The following is a 14,697-nucleotide window of genomic DNA, read 5'->3' as shown; positions in this document are numbered from 1 at the left end:
TAGCCTTCCCCAAGTTGCTTTCCACTCAAATCTTCTTTCTACCAAATCCAATCCTATGAGAGAGAGTTGAGTGTTGGGGAGACTATCATTTGAATCACAAGAGCAAGGAGTTCATCATCAACACACCATTTGTTACTTCTTGGAGAGTGGTGTCTCCTATATTGGCTAGGTGTCACTTGGGAGCCTCCGACAAGATTGTGGAGTTGAACCAAGGAGTTTGTAAGGGCAAGGAGATCGCCTACTTCGTGAAGATCTACCCGAGTGAGGCAAGTACTTCGTGGGCGACGGCCATGGTGGGATAGACAAGGTTGCTTCTTCCTGGACCCTTCGTGGGTGGAGCCCTCCGTGGACTCGCGCAACCGTTACCCTTCGTGGGTTGAAGTCTCCATCAATGTGGATGTACGATAGCACCACCTATCGGAACCACGCCAAAAATCTCCGTGTCAACATTGCGTTTGCTCCCTCAAACTCCTCCCTTTACCTTCATATGCAATTGTTTTACATTCCGCTGCTATACTCTTAGAATTGCATGTGTAGGTTGATTACTTGTTTGTGCTAAGTTGATAAAATCTTCCAAGAACTAAAATTGGGAAAAGGCTAGATTTTTATTTGGTCAAGTAGTCTAATCACCTCCCTCTAGACATACTTTCGATCCTACAAGTGGTATCAGAGCTTTGGTCTCCATTTGCTTTGATTTCCATAGCTTTTGGTGGTCATAGCCTTGGTTTCACAACCTAGGAGAGTATGGCGTCTAGCGAGGGAAATTACCACCGTAGAGGTCCTTACTTTGATAGTACAAATTTTGCTAGTTGGAAGCATAAGATGAAAATGCATATTCTTGGACATAACCCCGCCGTTTGGGCTATTGTGTGTGTTGGCTTGCAAGGTGGATTCTTCGATGGGAGAGAACCAAACCGTGAAGCTACCGCGGAAGAGTTGAAGATGCTACAATACAATGCTCAAGCTTGTGATATTCTCTTCAACGGATTGTGCCCCGAAGAATTCAACAAAATCAACCGCCTTGAGAATGCAAAGGGAATTTGGGATACTTTGATTGATATGCACGAAGGTACCGACTCCGTCAAGGAATCCAAATTGGATGTGCTTCAAAGTCAACTTGACAAGTTCAAAATGAAGGATGGTGAAGGTGTCGCTGAAATGTATTCTAGGCTTGCTCTCATCACAAATGAGATTGCCGGCTTAGGAAGTGAAGAGATGACCGACAAATTCATCATCAAGAAGATCCTAAGAGCCTTGGATGGAAAATATGATACGTGTGCACATTGATCCAAATGATGCCCAATTACAAAGATCTCAAGCCAACGGAAGTCATTGGAAGAATTGTTGCTCATGAGATGACACTCAAGGATAAGGAAGAGCTTCACAACAAGTCAAGTGGTGCTTACAAAGCCTCATGTGATGCTCCCACATCATCAAGCGAGAAACAAACCTTCAATGAAGAATTGAGCCTAATGGTAAAGAACTTCAATAAGTTCTACAAGAGTATAAGCAAAGAAAGAAGTTCCAAGTCAAGGTCCTACAATGACAAAAGATCTTCTAGTCGTGAACGTAATTGCTACAATTGTGGAAGAACCGGACACTACTCCAATGAGTGTACGGCTCCCTACAAAAGAAGAGAAGATTCTCCCAAAAGAAGAAGTAGAAGAGAAGAATCACCACCAAGAGAAAGGAGGAGTAGAGATGATCGTTATGAACGAAAACCCTCTCGGAGAAACAAGGATTTGGAAAGGAAAGAAAAGTCATCAAGCTCATGTTGGTGAATGAATATCCGGCTCAGACTCCGACAATCACTCCGAAAGAAGTTATCACTCCGACTCTGAATATACTCAAGATGAAGGTGTTGCCGGTCTAGCACTTGTGTCAACCAATTCCTACGACATATTTGACTCACCAAATGAAGGAATTGGAAGGTGCTTCATGGTCAAAGGTCCAAAGGTAACACATCCCAAGTATGTTGATTTCAATAGTGATGCAGATGATTTGCTAGGTGATGATGATTTACTTGTTGACAACTCTAGTGATGAATACTATGATGAAACGTCAATTAATCATGCTAATCAAGATAAAACGAATGATGATGATAAGAAGGAGATGGAGCATCTAACTCAAGAACTAAACACTCTTAAGTTAGCTCATGAAACTATCTTGGAAAATCATCGAGAACTTTTGAAGGCTCATGATAAGCTACACTTTGAAAAGCTCAACCTTGAGCAAGAGCATGAGTTTTTAAAGGCAATCAATGATGATCTTCGCAAGAAAAGTTCTTCTTACATTGCCAAGCGTTTACTCTTGTCTACTTACATGCCACAAGTTAAATCTAGCAATAAGAGCAAGAAAGATTCTTCATCTAGTAGTAACAACAGTCATGCTAAATCCAATACGGTTGCTTCTAGTAGTTCTCTTTATTCCACTAATGATTCTCTTATCCAAGTCACACTTGAGCAAGAAAATAGCTTATTGAAGGGAATTATAGAGAAAGGTGTTTACAAGAGCCTTGTCGGGAGTAAGCAATTTGAGGAAATTGTACGCAAGCAAGAAAGACACCGGAAGAATCAAGGTGTTGGTTTTGAATGAAAGTTCAATGCCAATGGAGTTGAGTGGTAAGAAGATCAATACCCCAAGATGAAGTTTGTTCCTCAACAAGAGAAGTATGATCCTACTTGTTTCAAGGGGACATAAGCTCAAGATGATCTTCCACCACAAGACCACAAGCAAAAAGGCAAGGACAAGCTTCAAGAGGAAAATGATGCATTTGAAGAAGCACCCAAGGCCTTGGTCAAGTGGGTTCCCAAGACCACATCAAGTTCTACTTCATCAAGTACAACTACAACTCCAAGGGTTCCCATCAAGATGGTGTGGATCCAGAAGAAGAAGAACTAGAGAGTTCTTGAGGGTGACTCCGCCAACATACTTCACTCCTATCATTTTGGCGAGGACAAGTGCAAACAACTTCCATATCTTGCACTAGTTTAAGGAGTCACAAACCCTCTTGTTGGTAAGACAAGGGACAAGGTAACCTAATGCTTTCATGGACATCATCTTGTGTATGCATCACTCTATGTCTATGGATATCCTTGTTTGTTCCTTGTGGGACTAACCCATGTAGGTATTGAAAGTGCAACTCACTCCAAAGGATTGCTCCAAATGATCTACATCAACATTGAGCATCTACATCTTCAACACCTACATGAAGTCATCATCGACAAAACCCAAGGTTAGTTCATCCCTCTTAGGGGGATATCACATCTAGGGGGAGCTTTACTCTAACCAATTGAGCTAAAGCAACTCTAATGGTGTGAACACAACAATGCTTTATGTAAAAGTGATAACCCCACTTGTGCTTAAACGATGAGTATGACCTATGATCAAATGTTCTCATTTGACTCCTAAGTCAATATACTCATATATAGATGACATAGTCATCGCCAAATTGCTTGATAGATGCTAGAGTGTTTGTGCATGCTTTGTCACATATTTCATTTGCCATTTTATTGTGTGAGCATGTTGGTTGCATATTTTACTCATTCGAGGACATCCATTTGTTGTTTTGATTGTTTGGCTCTTTCTCTTTTGCCAAATGGATGGAAAAGAATGCCTAAGAACTCCCTCTAGCTATCTATGCTTTTCTCGTCTCAAACTCTATTCATGCTACATCACAAAGTTTGATCAAGTCAGATTCGAACCACTCTGTGCGAGGAGCACTCGGAGTTCCCGATTCGTCATAGACTTAAACCTCCAAAACCTCTTTGTGCATCTCGGTCTGACCGATTCATCCTTTTCGGTCGAACCGAGTCACTAAGTTGATCTAGGGTTTTTCAATCTCGGTGCAATCGATTAGAACCTTTCAGTCACATCGAGTTGCGGTATGTGCCTGAAGTTTTGCATCTTGGTGCCACCGAGTCGTTCCACTTGGTCACACCGACAGGGTCAGGTTATATATACCGACGGGCCAAAATTTGGAAATTTTTCTGAACCTCCTCGCCCGCGCATAACCTACTCTGCCTCCTCGGGTCTCCGGATCGTCCACTCGTTGCTAGCGACCTCCCACCGCTGGTCTCCGCCATCGTCAACGGAAATCTTCACCGTCGTTGCCGCCGTAGCAAGTTCGTCGCCGAACTAGGGTACGAACTTGATCATTGTGCTAATCCTTAACTCCGATTCTTAGCACATTGCTTTGCCATGATTCTTGCCACGAATGAAATCATCCTGTCCAGCAAAATCATCCCGTAGACTAGTTTTGATTTGAAAATTTAGGGTTAGGTCTCCGCCGAATTCATCTCGGACCGACCGAGTTATAGAAATCGGTCTCACCGATTTTGGCTTAGGCCAGAGCACACGCGTTTTCGGTCTGACCAAAAATTGCAAACCAGTGTGACTGAGTTTAATTCTTTGTGAAACCCTAGCAGTCTCGGTGCCACCGAACTGTGACTAGGTCTGACTGAGTTCACCAGTTTAGGTTCCAAAAACTGCTTCGGTATCACCGAGTTTACAAATCGGTAGATCTAAAATGCTTTCTATGAAGAACTAAAACTAAGTTTTTGAGTCAATATTTTTGCAAAACTCTTGTACTTTGTGATGCTCATCTACTCTACCTCATCTATAATCTATTCACATGGTCTGCTGACAGTTTGCCTGCATGATGTCTGACCAAAGTGATAGCCAGAACAAGTCTGAGGAGCAGGTTCAACTGAGTGAGGGCACTAGTCCCTCCAGTTCATCTGATGATTGCAGCAGGAGCACACCAAGTAACTTGCCAAAGGCAGCCACCGGAACAAGAAAGAAGGAGACCTCAGATTCAGAGGATGAGGATTATGTAGCTGTTGAGGAAGAAGTCAGCTCCAAGAAAAAGGTGCTGAAAAAGGAGTATGGCTCAGCTGCTACAGTCAAGCCAGGGATGCATAAGAAGGCACCAGCAAAGAGAGTCCCCATGTCTAAGGCCATAGCATCTACTGCTGAAACCTCCAAGCCATCTGAAGAGGCAGTTGGAGAAGGCAAGAAAAGGAAGGAAAGGGTCAAGAAGACCACTGCCAGAGTGCTTGGCAGATCATCAATTATGAAAGATGATGATGAAGAGGAAGAGGATGCTGCACCAGCACCCAAAGCTCAAAAGCTCATGGGAGATGCAATCAGATCAGGGGCTGCTCCATCTAAGCCCAAAGCTGCTCCAGCTCAGAAACCCAAGAGAAGCACTAGAAACATTTCTGCTGAGGAAAAGAATAAGGCCCAAGTGCCTGAAGCTGCTGAAGAAGATGAAACTCAAGTGCTAAGGAAGCTGAAACCCAAGATCCCTGACCACAATGATGGGCATTCAGTTGCAGAAAACATGAAAATCAGGAAGGATGCAGGATTGAGAATATGGAGAGAGTCGGATCCATATGCTACCAGGAGAAGAACTGCTATGGACTACAGGTTTCACACTAAGGAACAACAGGACTTCTATGAGACAGTGTTGCTTGACAAGAAGCCCATTGTGTGTGACATGAAATGGGTAGACTGGGAGTACATCCAAAAGAATGAAGATCACTATCCTGGAGTGTATGACCGTTTTAAGGCATGTGGAGTTGATGAATCCGTTGCACAAAAGCTCACCAAGTGGAATGATGAGCTGATCATGCAGTTCTACTCCACTGCCCACTTCTATCCAGATGGGAAGATTGTATGGATGTCTGAGGGTACTAGGTACCAATCCACAGTTGATGAGTGGACCAAGCTTATAAATTCTCCTGAGGAACATGAGGATGACTTGGATGTTTATGCAGAGAAGAAGAAAGACCACAACATTATGGCCAACATGTACAAGGAGATCCCAGATGCTGCGTTGGACACACATAAATTTGGATATGTCCATTACCTGTTGTCTGGTCTGCCAACCATAAACTGGATTCTGAGGCACAGACTGCTACCCAAGTCAGGTGATCATAAGATGATCAGAGGACATGCTATAAACTTGCTGCACATATTTGATGTTCCACAGAAGTTCAAAGTCATGAGCCTGATTGTTGAAACAATCAAGAGGACTGCTGCTGATCAAAAGAGGAGTTGTGGGTATGCTCCACACATTCAGGAGCTCATTAACTCAAAGATGGGCACAAGCACATATCTTTTGGACAAGGAACACCTACCCGTCTATCCTGAATTTGAAGACAACACTATGGTGATGGATGAAAATGAACCATCTTCAGCTCAAGCACATGAGAAGAGAGAGAAGGCAAAGGCAGAGAAAGCTGCAAAGATGCCAACTGTTGAAGAGGCATCTCAAGTGTTCTTGAAATCCAAACAAGATCAACTTGGATATCTGATCCAATCCACCCTGAGGATTGAGAAGGGCTTGGTCACCCTGACTACGAACCAGGAGAGTTTGGAGAGGATCGTTGAGCAGAAGTTCTATGATCTGGATGTCAAGGTAACTGAGATCCAAACTGTACTTGAGCAACTATAGGAGGAAGCAGAGGAGAGGAAGGGCAAGTCTACTACTGATGCTTTCAAGCGAGTGCCACGAGGTTCAAGGTTTGTTGCAGTGCCTGTGACATATACTCGAGCTTTAGTGTCAGCACGAGCAGCCATAGCTCCAGTTCCACCTCCAGCACCCACTCCATCAGCCCCAACTACTTCATCGGAAGCCTTCGTCCTTGGAGTTCTCTCTACACCACCTCCCGAAGATCAAGTCTGAGAGTCGTTTAGCACTATGCAATTTTGAACTTTTTGGTAACTTGTTGCCAAAGGGGGAGAAAAATGTATAGATCATAGGCTTCGAGAGACAGTGTTGTTTTTTATCTCTCTTGCTATTTTGTTTGAAACTTTATTGTGTGTCTGTGTGAGCTACTTGTGAGATACTTGTTGATCATGTGTTTGATCATATGCTACCCTTAATGTTTGTTTGAATGATGTTATCTTTTATATCTCTTATATGATCATTCACTTGCTTGGTGATGAGTGCATGCTTTTAATCTCTATCATTTTGAGCGCTCCACCAAGATGTATGTGACATGGAAGAGTAACCCATGATCCTAATCGATTGTGCATTTGCATTCAAAAGCAAATTTTAAATAATGCACAAATTTAGGGGGAGCTCTTGCTTATCACATACTTCTCAAAGCGACGATGTTTTTCAATCTTATTTATCATTTGTCGAAGCTTTGATCTATATGTTGTCATCAATTACCAAAAAGGGGGAGATTGAAAGTGTAACTATCCTTGGGTGATTTTGGTAATTCCTAACAACATATAGCTCATTCAGCTAATGCTATTCCAAGATGAATATTTCAGAAAAGCTCAATGGTTGGCATGGCATGGATTAGAAAGTGGACCCTTAAAAATGCTAAGGATAAAAGATTGGCTCAAGCTCAAAGTACAAGACTCTACATTTTCTATTTTAGTGATCCAAGATCACATTGAGTCTATAGGAAAAGCCAATACTATTAAGAAGGGATGAGGTGTTGCTTAATGAGGTGCTTGCTCAAAATGCTTAGTGATATGCTCCAAAACTCTCCACTACTTTCTCACTTCCACATATGTCCCACACCATATATCCAACTCGGCCCCACCGATTCTTTCTATCCGGTGCCACCGAGTTCAGTTAACATAGCCACTGCCAGAAACCCTAATCTTTTCGGTCTCACCGATAGAGATCTCGGTCTCACCGAGATGGGATTGTAATCTCTCTGTTTCCCTTCGTAACATTTCAGTCAAACCGAGATGAGCGATCGGTCCCACCGAGATTGCAATGTAAACTCTCTGTTTCCCTTTCGTAACACTTCGGTCCAACCGAGATGAGCGAATCGGTCCCACCGAGTTTGCTTGACCAACTCTCTGTTAGTCCATTACCAAAATCGGTCTCACCGAGTTTGTGTAATCGGTCTCACCGAGATTACGTTATGCCCTAACCCTAACGAAATTGGTCCCACCGAGTTGACATGTCGGTCCCACCGAGAATCCTAACGTTCACATTTTGAACTAAATTGGTCTGAACGAGTTTCATGATTCGGTCCCACAGATTTTGGTGATTTGTGTGTAACGGTTAGATTTTGTGTGGAGGCTATAAATACCCCTCCACCCACTCTTCATTTGAGGAGAGAGCAATCAGAACATGCCTACACTTCCAATACACATTTTCTGAGAGAGAACCACCTACACTTGTGTTGAGGTCAAGATATTCCATTCCAACCACTTAAATCTTGATCTCTAGCCTTCCCCAAGTTGCTTTCCACTCAAATCTTCTTTCTACCAAATCCAATCCTATGAGAGAGAGTTGAGTGTTGGGGAGACTATCATTTGAAGCACAAGAGCAAGGAGTTCATCATCAACACACCGTTTGTTACTTCTTGGAGAGTGGTGTCTCCTAGATTGGCTAGGTGTCACTTGGGAGCCTCCGACGAGATTGTGGAGTTGAACCAAGGAGTTTGTAAGGGCAAGGAGATCGCCTACTTCATGAAGATCTACCCGAGTGAGGCAAGTCCTTCGTGGGCGACGACCGTGGTGGGATAGACAAGGTTGCGTCTTCGTGGACCCTTCATGGGTGGAGCCCTCCGTGGACTCGCACAACCGTTACCCTTCGTGGGTTGAAGTCTCCATCAACGTGGATGTACGATAGCACCACCTATCGGAACCACGCCAAAAATCTCCGTGTAAACATTGCGTTTGCTCCCTCAAACTCCTCCCTTTACCTTCATATGCAATTATTTTACATTCCGCTGCTATACTCTTAGAATTGCATGTGTAGGTTGATTATTTGTTTGTGCTAACTTGCTAAAATCTGCCAAGAACTAAAGTTGGGAAAAGGCTAGATTTTTATTTGGTCAAGTAGTCTAATCACCCCCCCTCTAGACATACTTTCGATCCTACAACGCCCAAAGACGCGCGCCCAAAAAGCAGATGGTGCAAATTGTGAAGCGCGCGCAATCCGAAGCCCAAAATATGCTGCGCACGATTGTGTTTTTCAGCGCGTGCCCTAAATCTTTTAGCGCTACAACATCTGCTGGAGCTGTTCGGCGCCCAAAAAACAAATTTTTAGTGCGCAGAGCTCTTTTTGGGCGCCTGTTGGAGATGCTCTAAGCCCATATTTCGGGTGCACTGTTCAACCAATGTTTAACTATGTACGTTTTCCTCGAGCATACCTCGTTATAACATGTGATCTGACAAATGTTACCTCCTTGTTCACATAGTTGTGGAAATCTATCTTTTGGAAATCTTGATGAATTGTCGCTGAGTTCATGAGCTATCTCCTCATCCTTTCCTTGGTTTAATGATGAACTCATGATTCGGAACATTCTTCCATAGTTCATTTCCTGAGAATCTTGCAACGCCATCTCATCAAATTGTGTTGCACCCCTTCCTTCTCAGGGATCCTGGTCAGTTTGAGGTATCCTGACACCAATCAGATCTGAATCTCAGTCAGATATGATGGATGGGACAAATTCCCAAGAGTTATAACATTAGTATTTGACTCGATAAGGTGATGTCATGCCTAGCACACCTGGCCAGAGGACCTAATGTTTTAGTTTCCTTTTAGCAAGGTTAACCATTCTTCCATGAGGAAATGGAATGACTTGCTTTATAAGTTGTTCCTGGTGAATCCTTTGCGTGTCCAAAGTCTGACCTTTGCTTGAAGACCATGTCAACGCTATCTCGAAGCATGTTTGTGTTACTCCGATCTTCAATAAGAACATTCGAAGCACAATGCTAAATTCTCTTTATCAATTATCCTAACACCCTTGTATGGTAATGTCATGAAATTCCTCTCCAATTACATAAATGGTTGACTACTTTCTATCCTGTCATGGATATCATACTCTAATTGTCCTTGGGATGGATATACCCCTGAAATATGTGTTTAAACACATTTTCCTTTCCATTGTTCTGTTTAATTTGATGATCACATTTTACTTTTCATTGTTTTGTTTAACCCTTCTTGTGATCTATATGATCTAAGCAGTAATATTCTTCTGCTAATGTAAACACCTCAATGTACCATCCTGTCTAGTGTAACCCTGTTACTTTTGTTGATGACATTCCGGTAACCACCGATGGACAAGAACCTTGCCTATCGGTCTGCCTCTTTTCAACGAGCAGGAAAATGGTTCTCTTCGTTCCTCGCCCTTGGTACCAACGATGCTGCCAACATAACTGATCGGTTATTCTCTGACATGCCTTACTATCATGACCGTGCAAGATGTCAACCCCTTCCTTCTTTTAACCCACAGTTCCACAGGATCGAAACCTGACTCTCTTATACTCCCCTGTTTCCAAAGTTATTCCTCATGCTTGGCTTCGTATGTAGATCACGAGCCACCTTCTTAGAGATGATATATTCTGGTTTTAGACGCAATACTTAATCTCGTTACTCTGAATCCCTCTCATTCTCTATTTCAGGCATCACTGTTACATACCTGCGTGAAGATTCTCATGCCTACTTTTAATTCTCTCGATGTATTTCCCGAGTTCCAACTCGAGAGGTACTCTTATGCTCATTCATGAGTTAACCCCCAGATTATTAGCCTTATAACATTCTGTCGTTGTCGAGCTGCCCACTACATATTCGTAAGTGCAGTGAAGATCCTGGAGGAAGGACGACAACTTCATCATGAGGCATTGATGCATAGGAATGAAGACATCAACACTATGGATCAACTTCTTCGAGAAGAGCAACCAAGACCGAGAGGATCCGTTAGAAATTCGTAAATAGAACTTCCCCCCTTACTCCACCTCTTAAATCTCGGGATGAGATTTCTTGTAGTAGAGGAGATTTGTAACACCCTGAGAATCATGCTAAAGTAACTCCTCTCTAATGATGCCAAGTCATCATCATTTTGTCCTAAGAAAAATGATTAAGAAATATTTCAACCTCAAATTTAAATTTAAAATAAAGTCAAAATATAAATTATCCAAACAGCAAAACAAAAGTGTTCATAATATTGCAAGAATTTCCAAGGCCATTGTAAAGACAAAAACAACATTATTTGAAATTCCAACTTGACTCTAGCAACCAAAACAGTGGACCATCAACAATTATTTTTGCTTTTTTAATTTTCCAAAATAGTCAAACACTCCCCAAACGCTTTGAGACTTTTTGGACCAACTCAGAATATTGCAAGGTATTTAATGTGTCAAGTGTCACTTATTACAAAAGTCAATTGGTACCAAATAAAATGTAAAATGGAAGTAATAAAAGAAACAGAAAAGGATAAAGGTAAAAGAAGATATGGGTGAAAGCCTAATCTACTGGGCCACTAGGCCCAACAAGCTAAGCCGACCCAACCCCCACTGTCTCCTCCTACTTCTCTGTTCATCAGGGGGGAGGTGGACGTCGGGCAGTCGCCCATGGCCGCATGGCCACATGCCGGCCATCCCCGCACCCCGTCCACCAACAAGGCGTCGCCTCACACCCCGAAACCCTAGGTGCCCTCACTTTCCCCCCTCTCTCGCTCAGCTCCTTCTCCATAGAAGCCACAACCGCCACCATCGCCATGGCCAAGCTCGTTCTCGCGGCCACCGTTGTCCCCACAGGCTGAGCCAACACCGGGGACTCCTCCGGCCACCTCTACTTCGACTACACGGAGCAGATCAACCCGGGAAGCCCCTGCTACGCCGGATCGAGGCCTTCTTCCTCCTGCTGCCATCGGTGTTCGTCGTTGAATCCTCCACCCCTGCTGCTCCTAAACCCACGCCGAGCCTTCGTGTGCTTGCTCGGTGAGCATCTTTCCGTTCCCCCCCCCTCTCTCTCTTGCATGACTCCGTCGCCGCTCCTCCCTCCCCGCTATAGGCCGAGCTTGTCGTCGCCATTTGCGATGCTCGTCATCGCCGTAGAAACGTACAAGCCCAACATAGGACGTTGGCGAGCTCCTGGAACTGTGTAGATGCCACCTACCCCCTCCATTTGGTCGATCCATGGCCATTTGCTCAGGCTCATCGTGCCCGAGCCACCCCCATCGCATGCGTTCGTCGGTGCCATCGCGTGCTCGCCGTTGCCGCGTCCGGAGTCCCACTCCCGTGCCCGCCCGCTGCTCTGCTCCCTCGCACTCGCCCGCGCCGTGGCCGCACTCACATGCTCGCTGCGCGCATCCACGCCTGCTGCCGCTGCCCCCATGTGATGTTGCTGCCTCCGGCCGCCACAGCCGCCCAGTCCGCCCAACCCGCTGCGTCCCGGCTCGCCTGCGCCCCTGCTGCTGCCGCTGGTGCCCGCCGTTCCCGCTGCCGCACGCTCCGGCTCCGGCCCCGCCGCTGCTGCCGCGCCGCCGGCGACCACACTCCACTGCTGCTGCCCCCTGCTCTAGCGTCGTCCTTGCCAAGCCGCGCCACCACGCCCACCCCGCACCACTGCTCGCCGCTCACGCCCACCCGCTTGACTCTCCGCTGCCCGCGCCGCACCGCCTGCTCCGCGCCGCGACCGCTGCCCCCACCGCTTCGCTCGTGCCTCGCCGCACGCACAACCGCGTCGCCGTCGCCCGGCACGCCGTTCGGGTGACGCTGCGACCGGCGCTCACGCCCATCGGGTGCCCACGGCCACGCCCGCTAGTGTCCCGCCCGGTTGGCCCCTAGGCCTATGACATATGGGCCCCACGCCCCTTCTAAAAAAGAGAATTAAAAAATTAGAATAATAATAATTAATTAACTTAATTAAATTTGTTAAATTAACCTAATGACTTAATTAAGCTAACTAATCCTGTTTAGTTAGCTGAATCAATGACAAACGGGCCCATCTGTCAGTTTGACTGGTCAACGGTCAAAGTTAACAGCTGATGTCATACTGACGTCATGATGATGCAATAACACTATTTTTGAATTAATTTAAAATTAATAATTTAGAAATTGATTAAATCTTTAAAAATTAATATAAAATAAACCGTAGCTTGGTTGGAAAAACTTTGTACATGAAAGTTGCTCAGAACGATGAGACAAATCCAAATACGCAGCCCGTTCGTCCGCCACACATCCCTAGAACAGCGAACACACAACTTTCCCCCTCCGGTTCGACTGTCTGAAAATGCCAAACACCTGGAATACTTTCCCGGATGTTTTCCCCCTTCGTCGATATCACCTATCTCTGCGTTAGATCACCCCTGACACCGCGTATTGCCTTGTTATAGTTTGTGATGCTTTGTTTGCCCTGTATTTACTGTTTCTTCCTCCCTCTTCTTCTTCAATAGACCCCGAGACTGGCGCTGATGCCATCGAGTACGACTACGTCACCGACGACCCCTCCATGCCAGAGCAACCAGGTAAGCCCCCCCTGATCACCAAATATCTCCTATTCTTCTCTCTACTGCTTGCATTAGAGTAGTATAGCATGTTAATGCTTTCCGTTTATCCTATCCTGATGCATAGCTTGTCCTTGCTGCTACTGTTGTTACCTTTACCTACAATCCTAAATGCTTAGTATAGGATGCTAGTATTCCAGCAGTGGCCCCACATTCTTATCCGTCTGCCATGCTATACTATCGGGCTGTGATCACTCGGGAGGTGATCACGGGTATATACTTATATACATAATACATGATATCTGTGGTGACCAAAGTCGGGTCGGCTCGTAGAGTACCTGCGAGTGATTCACGGATTGGGACCGAAAGGACGTTTGTCCTGACGGCCCTCTAAGTGGACCTTTGTGGTGGAGCGACAGGGCGGGTTGAGACCACCTAGGAGAGAGGCGGGCCTGGCCCTGATCGACGTCCGCGGTTACTTCGATTAACACACTTAACGAGATCTTGGTATTTGATCTGAGTCTGGGCACTGGCCTATACGCACTAAGCAACTACGCGGGAACAGTCATGGGCGCCCGACGTCGTGGTATCAGCCGAAGCCTTCTTGACGTCAGCGACTGAGCGGCGCGCGCCGGATTGGACCGGAACGCCTGCTCTTGTATTAGGGAGGCTAGGTCTGCTTACAGCCGCCACGCAACGTGCAGGTGTGCAATGAGCGATGGGCCCAGACCCCTGCGTCATAGGATTTAGACCGGCATGCTGACCTCTCTATTGTGCCTAGGTGGGGCTGCGACGTGTTGATTTTTTGAGGCCGGGCATGACCCAGGAAAGTGTGTCCGGCCAAAGGGGTCGAGCGTGTTGGGTTATGTGGTGCACCCATGCAGGTAAGTTTATCTATTCGAATAGTCGTGTCCCTCGGTAAAAGGGCGACCCAGAGTTGTACCTTGACCTTATGACAACTAGAACCGGATACATAATAAAATACACCATCCCAAGTGCCAGATACAACCCGGTGATCGCTCTCTCACTGGGTGACGAGGGGAGGATCGCCGGGTAGGATTATGTTATGCGATGATACTTGGTTAACTTACCATCTACTCTCTTCTACTGCTTTAAGATGGAGGCTGCCAGAAGCGTATTCTTCGATAGGACTAGCTATCCCCCTTTTATTCTGGCATTCTGCAGTTCAGTCCATATATACTACCCATTTCATTGATACCAATGCATATGTAGTGTAAATCCTTGCTTGCTAGTACTTTGGATGAGTACTCACGGTTTCTTTGCTACTTCTTTTTCCCCTTTCTCGGTTATTGAGATCATATGATGGAGTCCAGGAGTTAGAGGATCCCGAGGATGATTCTACGTGGAGTTTGACTTCAAGGAGTAGTCAGGAGGGTCCCATGCAGGAGGCCTTGCCTTTTCGATCGTTGCTACTTTTGTGCTAGCCTTCTTAAGGCAAACTTAATTAACTTATGTCTGTACT

Source organism: Triticum aestivum, chromosome 7A, assembly GCF_018294505.1.
Source record: "Triticum aestivum cultivar Chinese Spring chromosome 7A, IWGSC CS RefSeq v2.1, whole genome shotgun sequence".
Taxonomy (NCBI): Eukaryota; Viridiplantae; Streptophyta; class Magnoliopsida; order Poales; family Poaceae; genus Triticum; species Triticum aestivum.
This window is presented reverse-complemented; position numbering follows the sequence as displayed.